The 20,126-nt window shown below is 38.5% G+C and overlaps 1 long non-coding RNA gene across 1 annotated transcript; it reads left to right on the top strand.

The window, feature by feature from the left end:
- Nucleotides 1–403: 403 nt before the first annotated feature.
- LOC129378556 (uncharacterized) lies at nt 404–19,978 on the top strand. Its single transcript, XR_008608058.1, has 3 exons — nt 404–468; nt 16,883–17,003; nt 19,430–19,978. It is a non-coding gene; the product is annotated as an uncharacterized LOC129378556 (long non-coding RNA).
- Nucleotides 19,979–20,126: the final 148 nt, after the last annotated feature.

Genomic DNA, 20,126 nt, shown 5'->3' with positions numbered 1-20,126 from the left:
CGGCCATCGACTGATGTCACAGTGTCAGTTCGGCTTCTGAAGTTCACTAAGTTACACGGGGGTGTCATCATGCCAACCTCATGACAAGATAAACTGTGAAAACTTACACCTACACCAAATAATAATAATAATAATAAAGAGTACCTTTAACAATAGCCATTCTCTCGGGTTTACAACCTAATTTTCAAGGAGATGACCTGTGAGGGGGAAAAAAACCAACAAGTCTGATCGGCTATTCGACACCCTGCGAGTAAGAACATCTTCGCGGGTTTTGTGTTGTTGTTTTAATTCCTGGTGTGCAGGATGCACGTCCAGTTTGCCTTAAAAGGACAGAAAAGTCCATGAAAGACGCGTGATTAATGAGCGCAGTTCACCTTTACCTTGGATCCACCTGCAGAAGCGGCTGTATTTGAGCTGCAGAGAGTCTCTGGCACAGGCGGCCTCAGTCCAATTCAACTCCACACATGGGTAAGTCGAGTAAGTTAAGTCGCTCTTTTGCTTGTTTGTTTTTTCGCACGTAATTGATCAAACGCACGCCTGGTTATGTCAGAGCGCGTTTCTTATATTAGGAAGAACATTTGTTGTTGTGAACGATGGCAAGGTTATTTGATATCTGCAGACGCCCTTATTTTAATTTGTTTTATATAAATAGTTTAGTGTACACACACTTGTTGCTCAAGGTGAGAGTCCGTTTCGTTTGTAGGGCCTCTTTGAATTACTGCGACTAACCGAAAACGTGCAACATGCAGCGGGTTTACTGTCTGGTTTGTGCTCAAAAAGAAACCAAATATGCAATTTTGAAACATAGTATCGCCCCGAAAGAATTACACATGCACAGATGCAAACTATTATACAGTTTGTGGCTAATATGTTAATGAATACTACAAAGAAAAACTTAAGCAATTACTCCTTAAAGTTTGTTTTAAAAAATCTATTATAGTCATAACCAAATTAATCAATTCAGTCTATCTTTTTTTACCGTTTTGAATTGAATAAAAAAAATTATATTTTCAAAAATAATTCAATTGAAATTATTGTAAAGGTCTCTTAAATGTAAATATTTGCTAATAATTCGAAAATGACTTAGTTACAGTTTTAAACAGGAATGTTTAAGTAGGTCAAATTATTATTATTATTATTATTATTATTATTATTATTATTATTATTATTATTATTAGTCGCAACAGAAGTGCACTAATTTGTCTTAAATTCAATTTAAATTAATTTAAATGACACCATTTTACACCACTTAAATGCAACCAGATGTGATTACGGGACAGTTTCACGGCAGATGTGTTACCTTGTCTGGTATAAATGGAATGGAAAAAGTTTCTACATGTGATTTTATACAATCTCCCTTCCTCTATGGGACCTTGCGCACCCTATGAGTTGCAGCCACTCTTGTGTCCCCCCGCCCCTGCTGCAGCAGGGAGGACAGCAGGATGCCAATTTTCATCCCGTAGCGTGCAGCGCTGCAGGATCCTCTCAGAGTGAAACCCAGCTGATTCTCAAAAGAAAAGGCCGAGCATTCAGGGTCAATCCTCGGTCACGGCTTCAGTTTGTTGTGACAGCACCATCCTAACCCCCCTCAAACCTAAACTGGAGTTTAAACACCCCGGACAGGGCAAACAAACCTGGCTTGGACGGCCGCTTTTAAACGAAACTCCGAAGTAAAAATAATTAGCAGACCGATGCAAATGACAGAAAAAGGAAAGGCGTCACGGGAGAGGACTTCCCGACGATCCTGATGGTTTCGATTAAGGCCCAGAGATAAACATATGGACGATGACAGATGCTTGACTCGAAGCATTGAGACGCCGGTGCGGAGTAATAAGAGTTTGAACCATTACGACGGAATACGAAATATATATATATATATACATTATATTTCATACGATCTGGTAAAGTTTAGCATAATCGGGTTTCAGGCATTTGAACTAGGAAACACCCCGAAATAATAATAATAATAATAATAATAATAATAATAATAATAATAATAATAATAATAATAATAATAATAATAACAACGTATTTTTTTACAATGAAGTATATTTTCTGACCAAACCGCTCATGAATATGTTTCCAGTCAATATAATTTTAGGCATAACTTTAACATCTGATTATTTTATCAATCACAATCAATAATCAATAATCCAATGATATATATATATATGTATATATATATATATATATATATATATATATATTATTTTTTTTTTTTTCTTTTTACATGTATTTGTGATTTTATTTTACAGATGTTAAAGTGTATTCTTCCAATCGAGCCATTAATTAAAAAAAAAAAAAAGAACCTGAGAGCAAACAGCTTTTTAGACCAGAGCCCACACACTAAGACAGGCAGCAACATGTGCAAAAGTATTTTTCCATGAAGTAAAAAAACCGGTTGCAAGTAGCAGAGGAGGATGACTTTTGATGTCCAGACACATACATTGAATGTTATAGAAAAAAAAAGTCAAAGTGCATTTTTATTTTGTGGAACCAGATGTTTCAAGCTTTGGATCTCAGGTTCTATTTTGTATTTATTTTTTCTTTAAATCTGTGTCTGTGTACGCTATACTAATTATACAGAAGACTGACAAAGTAAGATCATATACCATATGTTCTGTCTTAAAAATTGGATGCATTTGTATTCAAATTTTCCATATAAATTCCATCTCACCTCTATATCAATTGTGTTTACATAATAGTTGAAGAGGCAAAATCGCATTTCTTTATTGTCAGTCTGAAATATTATGTCGTAAATAAGCAGCAAGAAAAAATGTGGTTCCATGTACAGGTTAGAACTTGGTTTGCAAAGAAGGTTTTATTTTCTCCACATACACAGCTCTGTAGAAAGAGTCTAATACAAAAGGGTCAAACACTTTCTTCTCTCAGAAATATCTTTCTGAGTCTCGTACTGACTGCTCAGTTCAAATAGAGAGAGGTGGAAACCCAGCGAAGCAGCGATGTAGACAGACAGAAGCCACTCATCATGCTGGTCCAGGTATTGGCACATCTGCTCAAACTGACCACTTCCTTGGTGTGATTGGCAGACAAAATGAATTCCTCCATCGACAGATGTGCGACTGAGGCAAATGGATGGATTGGCAGAGTGATGGGGGAAGAGAGGGAGATGACATCATGAAATCAGTTGCTGTGTGCTCCTATGGTAGGTTAAGCATGCCGGCTAAAGTGAGAGACAGAGAAGAAGGGAAGGGGGATGTGGTTGACTGGATGGAGGAAAAGCAGAAAATCTGCATCTTGATATCAGCACTCACCTCCAGGAGTTGTCTGTGGTTTTCTTTGTGCCGCGCTCCGCTCAGCTCAGTGAGGCACTCTGACTTGGGGTGCCAAACGGAGGTACACAGAGAAATGTGAAAACAGGAGAGCACAGCCAGGGTACTTTGATGGGTTAGAGGCCCACAGGAGGAGCCAAGACAAGGAGCATGTAGGCTGGATAGTGGTCCACAGACACAGGGTCCATCCATCACACATGTCCTGACCTCCAGTTGACCCTGGCATTGGAGCCAATGAGGCGCCCTCAAACCCTAAAGAAAGAACCCCCCCAACTACACGTGCACACACACTTATCTAGCCATACATACACGTCCAAACACACAAGAGATCGGGTGACACAGAAAGGAGCCTGGATGCTCTTTGTGTAGGGCTCCCCAGTTTCCAAGAATCCTTTGTTGACAGTTTTTCTTACTAATGTGAGTACCAACACCTGAGAGACAGACAGATGTACACTGGCACACACATTCAGGTAACTACTCACATATTTTACTCTGAAAAGAAAGAGCAATGTCCTAGCAGTAGCTAATAAGTAATACTTTCAGTAATAAAAGTGACCTACAGGACAGAAAAATGACTACAACAAACTCAATATTCATCATACAGGGCTTAGGTCAAGATATATATTTTTGATCAGTATTGTGTGTTGGTAATTCTGTCTCTATCATTTCGTATCTTTTGCTGTTTTGGTTGTTTTGTTCTTAGTCAGACCCAGATATCATAATCACACAGCATGCTAAATTTGGGCCTCTATTGATGCATCCGGGCGACTGTTTTTCAGTCGCTAACTCAAAAAAACAACAAAAAAAACCCATCAGCATTTCATTCATATACACATTCAACAATACCTCTCGGAATTCATTGTAGTTGTTCTCCTATCCATAATTTCTTATCCATTTCTTATCCATAATTTCTATCTTATAATTTCTTATCCAACAATGTTATCTCCACTAACATTGTCTTTTGAGCACTTGATGATTTTGGCTGAACATTAGATCTGTCTTGTGGGTGGAATTGTTGAGGTTCATTTAAAAATTGAGTTGTTTCCTGGCACAAACCTGGCTTATAGGCATAGTCCCTGAATATTCATTAGTGTTGAGGTCATTTGCAGCTTTGCCCATCCCAAAGCCACTTCTCAAGAACACTTGACATACGTTTGGAGCACTGTGTTGTTTTACCTATACAGAACTTGATTTGAGGTGATGATATTCCATTCACTCCATGCCATATGGCTTTCCCTCTGGATGCTGCCACCACCATGTTCGAAATGATACACAGTCTTCTTTCAAATCGCCTATTGAATATATCAGCCAACAAGCCAAAATGATTGTCTCTGATGAGACCTTTGTCTTATCTGACCATAAGACCTTTCACCTGAAGATATCTGGCTTGTCTATGGGAGCAGATGTAAATTTCAGGGTGAGAGCTTGTGTCAGATGGCAGGAAGTTAGGAACTTCGACAGCAATATAAAAAAACCCAATAATCTTACCACATATAACATCTCAACCATGTGTATGAAGTACTCTTGGTTGGACAATGATTTGTGTAAAGATGAGTGGTGAAATATCTAATAAGAATTATGCCAGACACATATTAAGGGCAATAAAATAATGAACAGATTAAAGAGTACTGTCAATGTGCAACTTCCTATTTAAATTGTAATATTTTGTAAAATCAACTCCCTATTAAAAACAAAAATACTTTGAATAACTAATTGACACTTCAAATTGATGACCACATTTATGCTCATAAAGGGTGCAGGAAAGTCTCCTCAGAACCACAATTGCATTTTTGTAAAATCCTGGTTCACCCAGTGTTTGACGCGTCCGTCTTGAAATCTGTACTAACATGTTGGTGCAGCAATCCACCGGAAGGACAGCAGCTGCATGCACATATAAAGTAACAGATCTGATGAGTAGGAAATGTGGGTCATTTGAGTACCCACGTTTCCTGGGAATGAAATCCTTTTCCCAGAAAATTGTAGGAACTTTCAAAATTCCGTCAGAAACCTTAGAGTGTAAATTGTCTTGCAGACACATCCAAACAAACATGGTTTAAATTTTGCTTTGAGTTATGGAGAAAGATACAATTTTAAACAAAGCAGCATTATCCGAATGCTGTCAACCAACTTTAAGATTTATGTACTAATAGTAATGATCTGGTAGCAAACTGTGTTTTATATTATAGAAGCCTTGGCGACCAACAACTAAAGCAAAAGTGGCAGAATTTATTAAGAAAAAAATATATTTTTTTTCTGTCCACAAGACAAAAAAATGTAAAATGTAAAAATTTATTTATTTATTAAATTCTAAACCACAACAGTAGTTCAACAGCTAAGAGGTAATAATCAGGTAATACAATTTAATTACCAACACTATTAAGCTTTCATTTATTGAACAAAAATAAAAGGGTAAAAACCAATGAAATATGAATAATGATACAATAATTTGATTGTATAATTACAATCATTGTGAGGCTTTTAAAATCATTTTGAGTAACAAGAAGTGAGTCTGGATGGCAATCTGGCTATTTTCTCAATTTTTATCTGCCTTCAGATTCCCATGTTTAAGTTGGGACTGTGTTTGGACTACACCAAACAATTCATATTACTTGCAGTTAAAAGAAATGGTTGGTGAAATTAGAAGTTTACAACAAACCAATGCCATGTGTACGAGTATCTATGGTATTAACTGAAAAAGTGACAAAAACTCGATTTTGGTAACTTTCTGCAAAAGCCACAACTGAGGGCTTTTACAACCGTAATTTGCCAAATTTACTGATTGACATACTTAAAAAAGAAAAAAAAGTAAATAACAATATGAGCTCAGCACTGATATGAAATTCAGTGAGTGCATGCATACTAAAATCCTTAGATCCTCGTTCTACTGTTGTCCAGTTCAGGCTTGTCCAAATGTTTTCTCTACACTTCTCTTTGAAAGTTTCTTACTAAGAAAGCAGCTTAAACTGCCTGAACAAGTTATTATTTCAGCTGTTGGTGGTCCTAAGACCTACATTACAGTTAATGTGATCAAATTCACTTTGCAAATAATACCAAAGCATTTCCTGAGTACCACTAATAACAGGCCAATTACCACCAGCCATTTGAGAACCAGGAAAGTAACAAGTCCATTGTAACTCTGGCTTTATATTTAGGGTCCGTGTCCAACCATCTCAGTCTGGTGTTTCACGGTGATGCTGCTCACTGCTTTTGTATGACATGGCATTTTATTTAGCTTTAGCTTTTGATAACCTTGCTGTAATTTTCTAACTGGACAAAAGAGATGGAGTTAAGATGGAGAGTAAAAACGTAATCCGAAAGCCTAAACCACTAAGTCACCAGTTGTTGTCAGTCAGGAAATAGAGCCTGGACCAAGCTGTTGATATCAAAGAGCTGAGCCCATCAATAGGAAGACAGGTTAAACAGTACAAGTTAAAACAGCCCCAAGGAGATAGTTGTTGGCACATCACAGAGAGAAATAACCACAGTAACCACTTTCACACACAGATATGCACCTACGCAGCTTGAGGGCACAAGACAGGTTTCAGCACTTTGAGTCAAACTTCTTCTTGTCGGGTGGAGTTTGCAGATGATGCAAGCCGCGGATTCTGCTCGCGGGGACTGGTGACTATTGTTGGTGGCGTTTGATCTTGCCCTGACACCATTATTACCTGAGAACCACCTGCCAGTAACTCTCACAAGAAGAGAAATGGCGCTCACGTGTGCTGTGACAGGAGAGTGTTGGAAACAAAATCTGCAGGGATTAGGGAGCAATTTGTGTGTTAACTGACAAGCCGGAGTGCTCGAGTCTGTTTGATGGTTTCTGACATGTGAAAGCAGATCGGATCCCATCGAGGATTTAGACATCTTGAGTAATATCACCCAAAAAACCCAGCACTTGCTAGATAATATTTTAAGATATAGCGTGAAGTAAAATTAGTGTTTTGCGGTTCAAACGTTATGAGACAGACTGCCTTGCTGCGGTGTTAAAACAGCTGCTTGTTGTAGTGGAAAATGAAAGAGATGCTTTAGTGACAGATGTTTAGCATATTGTAACTCAAAGCCTCTGGTTTGTACAGAGCCTGCAGCACATTACACAGTGGGAGTCAGAGAGCTGGAGTGAAACTATGCACTGATGTGCTCTCTGTCCCCTTAGGGAAAAGAGCGGTTTAGATCCAAATCTGCAGCACTCAAAACATGGAGCTTAGCCCGACAAATTGATCCGAAGTTAAAGTGTATGACTTACTGTATTTGGATGGCTGCTTGTTTATCTTTAGCTTTATGCAAAGGGATTTGTGTCATATTCATGAGAATATATGTCAAAGGAACTGAGTTGAGATTCAATGTCTTAAGTCCTTATTATTCTCACTACTTTTGAAAACAGAATAATTTGATTTCAACTTTGGCTTTTTATTTAATCCACTTTTCTCAACTTTATTTGAACATCAAATGGTGAGCATTCCAAAGAACTTTAACTTTCAGAGAACTCTCTCTCTTAATAGTGGCAGTTCTTACATATCTGTAATCATGGAAGAAAACCTCCGTTTGCAGCTATTCTGCAAAAATATGTAGCCTCTTATAATGTAGCTTATCAGTATATGATGCACTGAAAAAGCATTTTCTCCTCCATCTAAATCATTTAATTCAGGTCTTTCAATCACTTAAACGGTATCTAGTGTTAAAAATTCAGCACAAAGGCACATTGGTGGCATGAAACCATGATAGGATACCTAGTCCAAATGCCTAACTGATATGAAAATGTCAGTCTTTTCTTGCACACTCATTTTGATATTTTGATTTTAAAAAATGACAGGCAACTGAAAAAAGATTATGAAATAATTACTTCACATAACCACGGATAACAAAAAAGAAGAATCAAACTGTTCTCTGAAATTAATTCTGTTGAGCCTTTCATTATCAAAGTTGCTTGTCTGTATGTTTAACCATCTGTTCTCGTGAAGACTCATTTGAAGTTTTGATATATGACCTCTCTCAATAGTGTCAGAAACAATCACTTAAAATTAGAGTTACGTGTTGTGTTCACAAAAGAAGTCCTTTGATTCTGCGTAAGGAAGACAATTCTCTCAGAGACAATTGAACCACAAAGAGGGAATGTGGTTTTATTGGGATCACCTGTTTAAGGGCTCTTACAGTGAGATGACTTCTCCAACACCACCAGCTCTCCCAGCAGACAGCTGGCCAGTCACCCTTCTTTGCATCCCCCTTGCTCATCCTCCCCCTCCACTCGTTATCATTTGAGCTCCACAGAGACTCCTCTAATGACAGCCCTTGTCTATATCACCGTTGTCACAGCTCGTGTCTGTGTGTGTGTTACCCTGTGGATGTGTTTACATTTGTGCTCTCAAACTAGTGCATGTTTGGCCTGTAATGACAGCGGCTGTCTATAATGCCTCACCCTGGCAGGGATCATTCGGTCCAACCTCTCTCTCGTCCGCTGTCCGGTGTCACCTACGCCCGGCTGGACGATGATGTGATCTTTAGTCCCCTCTGCGATCTATAGACTGGCATTTGGCTCAGAAAGCATTCCCCGGCCCTGACATGCATGCTAAAGCTCGCTGCTATTTTGCCGATATCCCCCCCCACACACACACACCCAGTGCGGCTGCCTAACCTCCCTCAAAAGGTGAGTTAACTTAAGTCAGCAAGCCATTCATATTATATATAGGCATATTCCAGCAGGCAGTGTTAGATAATGGAATGGCTTTTAGCCACTGAAGTGTATTTGTGTACTCATGACTGTGGGGTGCAGTTTGAATGTTGCTCTTGAGCAGTCTGCTGTCAAGAAGTCAAATGGCTGAAACTATTTGGATTTCTTTGGTGCCACCCGTCTCGACTGGGGTGCATTTGAGACGTTCTAGAATTTGGGATCAACCCAAATTTACCTACGTTCAAGTTCCATTGCAAAAACCAGCAGAAGTTGCTATTTGATATGAGCTATATTCATAAAAAAAAAAAGACTCTTAGGCTCCAGTGGTTTTCACTGAACAATAAACAGACAGGAAACACGGAGGGAAGAGAAGGGGAAGACATGCAGCAAATGGCCCGAGACTGGGAATTGAACCCAGGACATCCATGTCAAGACAAGTCTCTGAGCCTGATGCACATGCTCTACCAACTGACCCACCCAGCCAGCGCTGCTAAAAATGTTAAATTTCACTTCATAACACATTATGAACTGAAGTATTGGTGAAATGAAAAGGAATATTTTAAACTTATCAATAGTTTGCGGTATCATTACCATTGTATTAAAGCCTCAATTAAGGTTATGTTGCGGACTTAATTTGTTGTGACTTAATTTATCTTTTTGTTCAAATGGATTCTGAACCTTCCAGAAAATCATTAATGAGTTTGAGTGAGTGTGATTCTGTTGAGATAAACTGATGAAAAATTCTGATTAGGACACCCCTACCTGTACTGACACCTAGAGATCCGCTGAAGTGATTTTTTTATTTTTAGCATAAATCAATGTCCTGTGTCTGCTAAGAGAAATGGATTTTGCTCTTTGAAATGGATTGTATTAATTTAGAATTATCCCAGGAAGTCGAGTGTGTTCTGCCAAATCTTACAATTTTCCAGCTTATGAAGCAAAAATCTTTTGCATCCTGAGAGACGTTTGGAAAAAAAAGCAGCTTCGGTTTAAGACTGATTATTTTCATCCGGCAGTTTAGCTGAAGCATGAAATAATGATGAGTGACTAAGAGTGTGGTCTCCCATCAGGAATGGCTTGTGTTACAGCATTAAGCTACTTATCTTTTATGGAAATGGTAACTTTTGTGACATCTACCTCTGACAGCACACATTATAAATTCAAACCCGTCCCCAGGTGATGAAACAGTTTCCATTATGTCTTGTGTTTGTGGTATCTTCAGGATATATTCACAAGCACACTGGTAGCAATGTATTTTGCATTTCCAGCCTCATTAACAGTCCATGGGGGTGGAAAAACCCAGCAGTTAGCGTAGACCAAGAGTTCAAACTGAACATCAAACTGCAACAGAAATATGAAAAACAAAAACAAAACAGAGTCTTAAAATTGAAACAATAGACATTACATCAGCTTTGATTTAAAAGGAATTTCAATAAGTTTTAGTCTGTCCATTTATCTTGCAGTTCAGGGTCATAAAATGTGAAGTTAGAGCCTGCAGCATAGCAGTAAGACAATGAAGATTTAATGATAGAGAAAATCATAAAGTTGGATTTTATTGACTATGGGCCATCTTTTCATAGCAGATGGGTTTACATAAATACTCATTCCAGTTATGCTTGAGGTAGATATAAAGTAATTCCATGTGGAAGAACATGCAAAATCTGAAATGTTAGCTATTTTATGTTTTGAAATTAAAGTCTTGAAGGGCATTTTCCGCTTAGAAAGGGAGGTCATCATTTAAAACAGTACCTTTTTACTCCGGTTATTTTTGTCTTATATTAGAATTTGTTTCATGATCTGAAACATTCAAGTGTGACAAAATGGCAAAGACATATATCTGCGCAGTGAAAAATACCTTGGCAAAACTCTGCCACCCTTTTGCAACGTGCTTCTTTACACAACTGAAAGCTCTTGCAGTGACTTTTTTTTTTTTTTTTTTTTTTAATTATGTTATTGGAAAAATTTTAGAGTATTCAGTAGTGTCCCAGCAGCTGTCCAAGTAATCGTAGCTAAGAGGCTTGTGTAAAAGTAGTTTTGGTCGAGTTAAACTAAGAATCATTCAAAACAACTATCAGTCATGGGTAAATTTCCACCCGCTGCAAAAAAAATAAAAAAAAATCTAAACTTTCCAAGAAATTTGAGTGAACAATGTTTGGTATTTGTACACCTCATTACTTCAGAATCAGACAGCTGTTTACATTGTCACAGTTTTCTTTATGGAGCACAATCTATGGTCCCATTGCTTTGGCCAAAGAAGTAGAGTGTTTCTTAATGAGAAGAGGAAGAGCTGTTAGTCAGACAGATCTGGTAGGCTAGGTGATATTTTAATTATCAGTTGTAGGCCGACTGGTTACATTCTATACCAGGGGTGTCAACATCCAGTCCTCGAGGGCAGGTGTCCTGCAACTTTTAGATGTGCCTCTGCTGCACCACACCTGAAAAGAATAATTAGGTCATTAGCAAGGCTCTGGAGAACAAGAAGGAGGTAATTAAGCCATTTCATCCCAGTGTTTTGTACCTGTGGCACATCAAAAAACTGCAGGACAGTGGCCCTTGAGAACTGGAGTTTGACACCCCTGCTCTGTACAATCTGGCTGGTTTGTTCACTCAAATGTATGTTTGTATGAACAAACCACTCATCTCTGTCCATTACGTCTGCAAAAAATGACAACTCATAATGAGCTCCAGCCGTCTAGTTCAACTCACCTTCCATGCACTTGCAGTGCATGCACTTGCAGTGCAGTCTATACCGCCAGTAAACATCAGAAGGAATCAGAAGGAAAACAACCCCAAGGCCATACCTTATCCTTCCTTGATGGCTATGTTCAATTTGTTGACTATATAGCTCTAAATCACAAGTGACATAACTCCAGCTTACACGTCCTGTAGAGCATGTCTATGCCTTGTCCTTTCTGTCAAACTAAACAGCCTTATGGGTAATGTACACTATGATGCGAATGTAGAATACACATCTGCACACACACATATATATATACACACACTTTAGGCTTCACACTTATGTTCTAAGGTGCAGCATAATTTTACAAAGTAATTGTTTCTAAAGGGACTTTGCACATAATAATGGTATGATGTATAACTATTTGTTTTGAAAGTCCCTTTAACAAGATCCAAAATAAAGTTTAGAAGATAGTTCTTTTCTGGAGCAGAGTGGCTCGGCGCTCTCCCGCGGGAGAACACCCATGATGAATAACAAAACAGGATGATGCAATTTTGTTCTTGCAACTCTGGGAGAGCAGATCAAAACTCTCTTTTTATGCAGAGTATGCACAGGCCAAGAAAGTAGCTGCAGATTAGGGTTCACCTGGTTGAACCACTGGTAACTTAAATGCAAATCCAATGTTTTTGAATATTTTGTTGAAAACAAAATTGCTCACCCACTTTTTATAACATGTCTTTGGAGATAACCAAAGTCTTCTGCCTTTGGTTATGTGCTCAATCCAAGTACGCTCAATCCAGAATTAGCAGTTTTTCTCTCCAGTGCGCTTCGTAATAAGTGCCACCTTCCAGTGAAAATCCAGTCTTCATTTCATAACTCTTGTTTTCATGGTCCACTTACTCTGGTTAGTGAAAATTGTAAAAAATAAGGTAGTTTCTTTAAAAACCTTCTTGGCAGCTTTAGTCAGTGTTAGATCAAGACCATTAAAGCACAATGAAAGATGATAAAAAAAGAACTGATGATCATTTACTGTGTATTTGTGGGTAAATGAGAAGTTAGTAGATAAAACTAACCTTATGATCCAATTAATAAAACACTTGGAGGTTCTACGGCGCAGCTTTGAATATGATTTGTGTTCATTTTAAAAATGGATGACCTCCAGGATATCATATACGTGACCACTGGAAGTCTCCATCTTTAATTTTATCTTCTCCTTCTCCTTTGTTTTCTGTCTCTAATCAGTCTACATGTTTTATGTGTGCACTGATGTCGTCTTGCACTCATCTGTGTACCTGACAGCACAAAGCTCTCTTTCATCTGCGCTTCCTCCAATGCATCCTTCCTTTGTCATTTTGTACTTCCCCTTTTCTTACTCTGATCTCTCTTTGTTCACCTTTCTTTGTGGTCCACGCAAACATTTTATTTTGTATTGTCACCCACTTGCTGCTTTTGCCCCTGCAGGTCACAAGTGTGTGTTGAGGTTTCAGAGGTTGCAATTTTCTTAAGATAAACACCCTGTTGGGAGGATTATCTGTGTTGTCCTAACAATGTAAACCCAGGATTAGAGCTTGCTCTCCAGGGATACGTAAGCATGGCTGAATATGTGTATCTGTTTATTTATGGCGAAGTCATATGTCAACCTATCAATTTGGGTCAGATCCTATTAATTCACCGCACGGATTTCCTTATTTGTACTCCAAAGTTCTCCTTTAACCATGGTCTAAACCTCGTTAGCTGACTCCACTGTCTCAGTTCAATATATCTGAACACCGCATTACACAAAGACTAGCAGTTCATTATCTATTCTAGAGCTGTCAAAAATGTATTTGTACCTCTTGAACATTTCAGATTCATCACATTACAGTGTAAAAACAATGATTTTTTTTTTTACTTTGATAAAAACATTGGGATACATAAACATATCCATATATTGATGAATAAAATACATCAGTGTATCTCATTGGGATTTCATCAGGTAGAACAAAATCCATTTGGTTAGTTTTCTGGTTTCTGGAGTTCAGAAATAACATCTGTCCACCTGAAAGTTTCTCCAAACATGGCTGTGTGTCTGCAGTGCTGTTGGAGTTATTATGGGTCTCTTAGCTATTGCTGCAGTTCATGCTCTCTTTCGTATCCATAGTATTCCCATTTGTAGATGATGTGTTGACCAGTCCTCATGCTTGAAGCTTGTGATATTATTTTAAAATCTAATCCTGCTTCAAACTTCTCCACAGCTAAGTCGCTAATCTGTCTGTGTTCCTTGAGTCTTGATGATGCTGCTTGCTCACTAATACGCTCTAACAAAGCTCTAATGGCTTTACATAACACCAGAAAGGTTCTTTTCACTTGTTATTCGGTAACTTGTTATTGCCATTAGTTGGAGTAGCTGGACAGATAAATGGGGGCTGAAGAATATGCAATAAACACTTTTGGAATTGTTGTGTCAAAGAGAATGTATCATTTTTATTCTACTTGATAACCAAGTTGTATTTTCTGTAAGTTTATAACAGAGAATCCCTCTACAGGAATGTGACTGTTTGTGGGTATAACTACTGCTGGAAGGAAGCTTAAGCGTAAACCCTGAACTTTAGGAAGAGTTAATAAATCTGTAAAGCTCCAGCAAATGCTTAGCCAAACTGCAGGTAGGGTTGTAGGTGAAAAACCTTTAAATAAATGAAAGCAGGGAGGGGGGTAAATAGATGCTTCAGACGGCAAAGTGAGGACTTGAGGAGGTCAAGGGTCATCCCCCCCCAATGATACCTCCTGTGCCAGAGAGGTAGTCACGACCCGGTCAGCGGAGGTTCAGGTGTCAGTGAGAGACGACTGACTGACAAGCCAAAGCGGGAAGCCTCCTGTGTTCCAGCCCGATTGGACCTTTCATCCTTCCTTCCCTCGCTCTCCCTGTCACTCCTCCATGACCCAAACCCTCCCTCGCTTCAGCTGCAGCCCTCTTCACTCTCTTTCGCTAACTCTCTTCTGCAGCCCTGTCATCCCCTCATCCTTCCCCCTATCCTTTCTCCAGTCACCCTCTTTTTCACCCCAAAATCTAAACATTACCACAGGGTTTCACTCAGCAGGCCGGGCTGACCAGGAGAGCTCTCTGTGGGAGTGCATTAGGCTTCACTTCACCGTCATACACTCACGGAAAAGCACACATGTAGAAACTGCTAATGCAGGAGCACAGGTTGTGGCCAGACGAAAATCCAGCTAACCTTTCATAATGCTTGAACATAAAAATAAAAATGTAAAGTAATGGTTTGTTTTCAACTCAAACTACTTCTTTATAATTAACTGTCTATTAATTACTAAGAATTTCATGGTTTAGTGATTTAGTGATTTAGTAATGTGATAAACGGCTTCCCCTTTACACATTTCTTCTGTTTTTAGATTTGGTTGATTATATCATGTTAGAGAAATAGTTGTTTGATTGTTTTAAATTGAGATTGGTTGCGGTTACTGCTAGTCGCAATTCCTCTGGCTACGTTGGAAAGATGTGACATCGCAGTAAAATTGCTGAAATGTAAAAAATACTAAGTGATGGGAAGCTAATAGCATTTTTTACATGTGCATTAAATATTTTAATTATTTATTTTTGCGTATTATATACTTTTTCAATTAAATTACAGTTTAAAATGATCGTGTCACATGTTATCATGAGCAAAATAAAAGGAGTAGGAGGAAGGAAAAAAACAACCTTAAAGCGTCAATTATTGACGCTTTAAAGGGAATATAATTTTCTTGAATTTAACCAAGAACAGCCAAATAAGAAAATAATTCTCACATCATTAACTTGAAAGCTTTAACTCGATAAAGGAATATTTAAGGTTAAAACAATTTCAACATTAAAAAAAACACAACACATCAGCAAATCTATGTCTCCAAGTCAACATGCTTTATCCATAGCAAAAATGAAATGTCATAAGACTCTGCAGCCAGGAGTTATTGGCTCTCTCTGAACAGGGTGCTGACCAGAGCTGATAGATAATTCACAGCTGACCACAGATCTCAGTAATGGTGTCACCTTATCAACCTCTGCAGATGGATGGGCAAAATGTGACTATTATTCTTTTACATGGACAACATGATTAACACAGCCTGTTTCACAGTGAAAACTGAATAATATTTGAAAGTTTCTTTGGGGTGGGGGGAACAGTTGAAATGTGCATACTTCTCAATGCTAATGCTAATGCATTAGCAATAGTCCACTGAAAAGGAGTTGCTGAAAGAAAAGCAAAAACAATGCACGCTCCAAACAAAAGTCCGAAGCTTTTGGCTCAGTTCAGCACAGTTAGCCAGATTCAAAATGGGACGCTTTTTTATACTTGTTTAAAGGAATAATGCACTACCAAGTAAACAAACTCTTTCAGTAAAAAATATAGATGTATTCAAGTTCCCAGGTGCTCACACCCCATCTCGTTCAGTTTGTATGGCTAAAGACTCGCAGTAATGTCATTGGTGTGGATCTATGTAATTCATCTCTTCAACAATTCTTATGCATAGATTCCCATTGGGTCACAAGATGTCTCTGTTCAATGGAAGTGCATTTCATTCTCCCAAGAAAAAAGAAAGAGGCACCTTATCTCGTAATTATGAGATCTGGATTTTTTTTTCTTTCTTCTATGCAATAAAGAAAACATTTGTATCTCCTGAGAACTGTCAACTTGGTGATGTTAGCCCCCATTACAGCACTTCTATAAAAGGATGTAACAGTTCAGCACTTCTGTTTTAAGTTGTTTTTAACTCTCAGACAAACCAAGCTTTGACTGCCAACCATTCTGCATGCGAGGTTAGACTTTCCCTGTAGAAAGTAGCCCTGGCCCGATGCTGCTGTGATTGGTTTCTGAACTGAAACTGATTGCATTGCATGAAAATAGGATCAAACTGGGATGAATGGTATGCATTTGAATTTGAATCTGTCTTTATGATTGCATTGTGTTGGACTGATATGATATATCTCTAGATATCTTGTAAAGTGCCTTAAAAGATGACATTTGTGGTCTATTTGCACCAGACAGATTGCTAGAACCATCCATCTAGTAAAATTATTTAAAAAAAAATAGTTTTTTTAATTTATTTATTATATGGCTTCTTTTTACTTTTCCTTGAGTAGAATCTCTGTTCCTGACACAACATGTTGACCATGTGCATTTTCCACTTTCTGCTGTGCCACATTAAGTGTTGCCTTTCCTAACTTTCTCTCTTCACCTCATAAGGGAAAAGATGTTTATATTCATAACCGTTTTCCAGTTTGCAAAACGGAGCCCACCTCGAAGGCATATAGACGAGCTTCTCATCACTCCTAATGTCTCATCACCGTGTTGACTGGCGTGCCTGAGGACAGAAGACAGCGTGACATAGACACTGGCGGGTATGCATACGCAGACATACACTCTGACAGGTGCAGGCTGCCAGTCGGCTCTTCTTTGTTGCTTTTCATTAACTTGTCTAATAGAATCAAAGACTGTCAGCAGAAGAGAATGACAGAAAAAGAAGGGAAGATTGGAGATGGAAGAGTGAAAAATTGCTTACTTCTGTTTTTTTCTTCTTTTTTTACAGTATATGACTGTTTCAGCTGTCTAAATTAAACTCCTTTCTTTCCCTTTCCATATCATGTTGCATCTGTTATTTATATCCTAGATATCCTCAGGCTTTACAGGCATGCACATGTCTGCAAAAAACATCAAGAGATAGAAAGTAAAAGGTATAGCAATAAAGGTACAAGTGTTTTGGGTGGCATACACCTCCCACACTGTCAGCTCATCATCAGAAAGCACTCTACATGAAAAAGCCATCAGGACTTTCAGTGAAATAAAATGTAAAACAGAACGCTTTTATCTCTCCATAAAAACACCTGTTTTATTTCTTGACTATCCAGAGATGTGTCACTCTAGTAAAGGTTAAAGGGAAGATATTCTAATCAGGGACTCTTTGCACAACAGCAGCTCAATAAGGTCAACTGGTGTCACAACACTCAGCTCAGAGGGAGGAATGTGTGTAAATGCAAGAGCGTGGAGGGTTACTTTTTAGTCATCCTCTTGTTTATTTTTCTGTTGCCATAGCGGCCAATCCGAACGGCATCGCCTTTAAGTCCTTACCTGCTTTTCCTTCCTGCAAGGTCTTATAATGAAATCACCATCGCTGTGTCATGAGGTCGCATACGCATAAGCACGCATGTTAAGACACGCAGACTTAACTCTGAGTTGCATGTAAAGCTCCGGTGCCTGACGGGGCGATCCGCCAGCCAATTGGCTGTATTGATTATTGGGTCAGAGGAGGCTGGTGGAGCGGCAGCAGTAATTAGGGCTTTTTGGTGTGGATTAGCCGAGAGAAAAGGTCACCCACTCAACAACGGTGGCAGGACCACAGGCAGGGAAGAGGAGGGGTGGACAAGACGATGGGCGCTGTCCCCAAACATGATGACAACAACTTGTGATTGATAGGGAAGGAACAGTTTACATGTATATTTTGCCTTGCTAAAGAACTGACACTTGTGTATTTCTCAAACTTTTTTTTTAAATTTTGGTAACGTCACATATGTGATAACAATGTAAAATGTAGTGGCACTATTATTATTATTATTATTATTATTATTATTATTATTATTATTATTATTATTATTATTATTATTATTATTGTTAGAGAGACATAACCATGTACTGAAGCAGGCAATGTTAACATCTTCCAGTTTTGATTCACAGTTCCCAGATACAAAGACACTAAAAATAAATGATGAAATTAATAAACAGAACCTGTATGAGATTCTTTAAAGTAAAATGCTTAACGTGATCTAAGGTGAGGCTGCACAGTGGAAAAGTTGGTACCACTGTTGCATTGCAGCAAGAAAAAAGCCCGGGGGTCTTTCTGCACGCTTTTCTGCACTCACACATGCACGCTGTGCGTGTGTGAGTTCTCTTTTCATAAGCCAGCTTCCTTCGATAATCTAAACACGACTTTTAAATAGTCTCTCTAAAGTGCCCTTGGGTGTGAGTATGTCTGCATGGTTGTTTGATTGATTGATTTATCGATTTATATAGCGTTTAACAGCAACCAACTAAGGTGACAGAAGCACTTTACAGTGAAAATCACAGTACAAATCACATCACAAGGAGAGAACAATAGAATCCAAAGTGGAGTGGAGGTAGACAGTGGGCGCCGATTTGCCTCTTGCCACTTGTGTGTTTCTGGACTGGAAACTTGAGGTAGAGGGCAATCCAGGAACTCAAAACCACATCATAAAGTGTTTAACCTTTTTTGAATTTTTCTTTAAATTTGCGATTTTGACTAAAAATGAAAAGAAACAAAATGTTGTTTCCCTTGGAGTGGCTATGTTGTGATTGTACGTTTCCCATTTTATTTTCCACACTCTACATAGAGACTCTAGCCAGATTTACTGTAAAATCAAGCACAAGTTACACATTCCTCTCCGATTGACCATGTCCTGGTCAGTTCTTTTACTATCTCCAGAATTGTTGCAGTGGTGTTTGCTCCATGCCTAATTTCATTTAAAGAATTATAAAATATGTTTTCAAGGCATTGTTTAGTACATATAGAAATCAGATAAATGAGACAATAAGTCAGCCCTGCAATGAGTTAGCTGGCCAATCAAAGGAAGAGAAAAGTGTTGTTTTCACAAAGAGCACAACTCACTCAATTTCCATAGCTCAGAGTGATTTTGTTTTAGCAGAAATGATATTTTTTAAAAGGGTAAAACATATCATGAACTTGCATTTTGAGATCTTTATTGGTTTCTGAGATGTCTTATCTGTTTCTTACCTTTGCCTCTTTTGTCTTCAGACCCTCAATTTGACCTCCCAGCGGTATGGCAGGTCTGAGTGTATCTTCAGAGGTCATGACCCTTCCACACCATGAGCAGGACAAACAGGACCGAGGAGCTTCAACAACACATGGAATGTTCCCTTTGTTTTGTTTCTGCTACACTAAACCTGCAAAAGAAATCAAGAAAATCCCTCTACTACTTTAATAAAAATATATTTATATTTATATATATATATATGTGTGTGTGTGTGTGTGTGTGTGTGTGTGTGGGTGCGTGGGTTAGAATTTAGAATTTTTGTGTTGTAAGAAATGGTGAAATCTCAACAACATGTTTTCTTTAAACTCAGTATGAACTGCTGTTTCACTCTCCAGTTGCTGCTTCACAAAGTGCTGGAAATGTGATTTATTTTTAAGGTCTCGCTTGAACATATATTTGTTTTGTCATCTGCAATCAATTTGTCTGCATTATCTGTCCTTCCCTCACAATATATTATCACCCCGCAACTGGTTCAATGTGGAACCGATTGTTTCTGTAAAGCACAAACATAATAAAGTGTATGATTAAGAGGCTGTCTGCTTGTGAGCGTTTATTTGGTGTCATCTCCCCTTCCTCCTCTGCTGCTCATGGCTCACAGAGAGAGAGCAGCAGTGCTGGAGGAATTGGGAGTACTGGTTTTTTGTGCAAAGCTGCAGCACTCCTAGTGGTAGAAACACA

Source organism: Poeciliopsis prolifica, unplaced genomic scaffold (assembly GCF_027474105.1).
Source record: "Poeciliopsis prolifica strain line A6 unplaced genomic scaffold, Auburn_PproV2 SCAFFOLD052, whole genome shotgun sequence".
Taxonomy (NCBI): domain Eukaryota; kingdom Metazoa; phylum Chordata; class Actinopteri; order Cyprinodontiformes; family Poeciliidae; genus Poeciliopsis; species Poeciliopsis prolifica.
The sequence above is the reverse complement of the archived record's forward strand: the minus strand, read 5'-3'. Positions and strand labels throughout refer to the sequence as shown.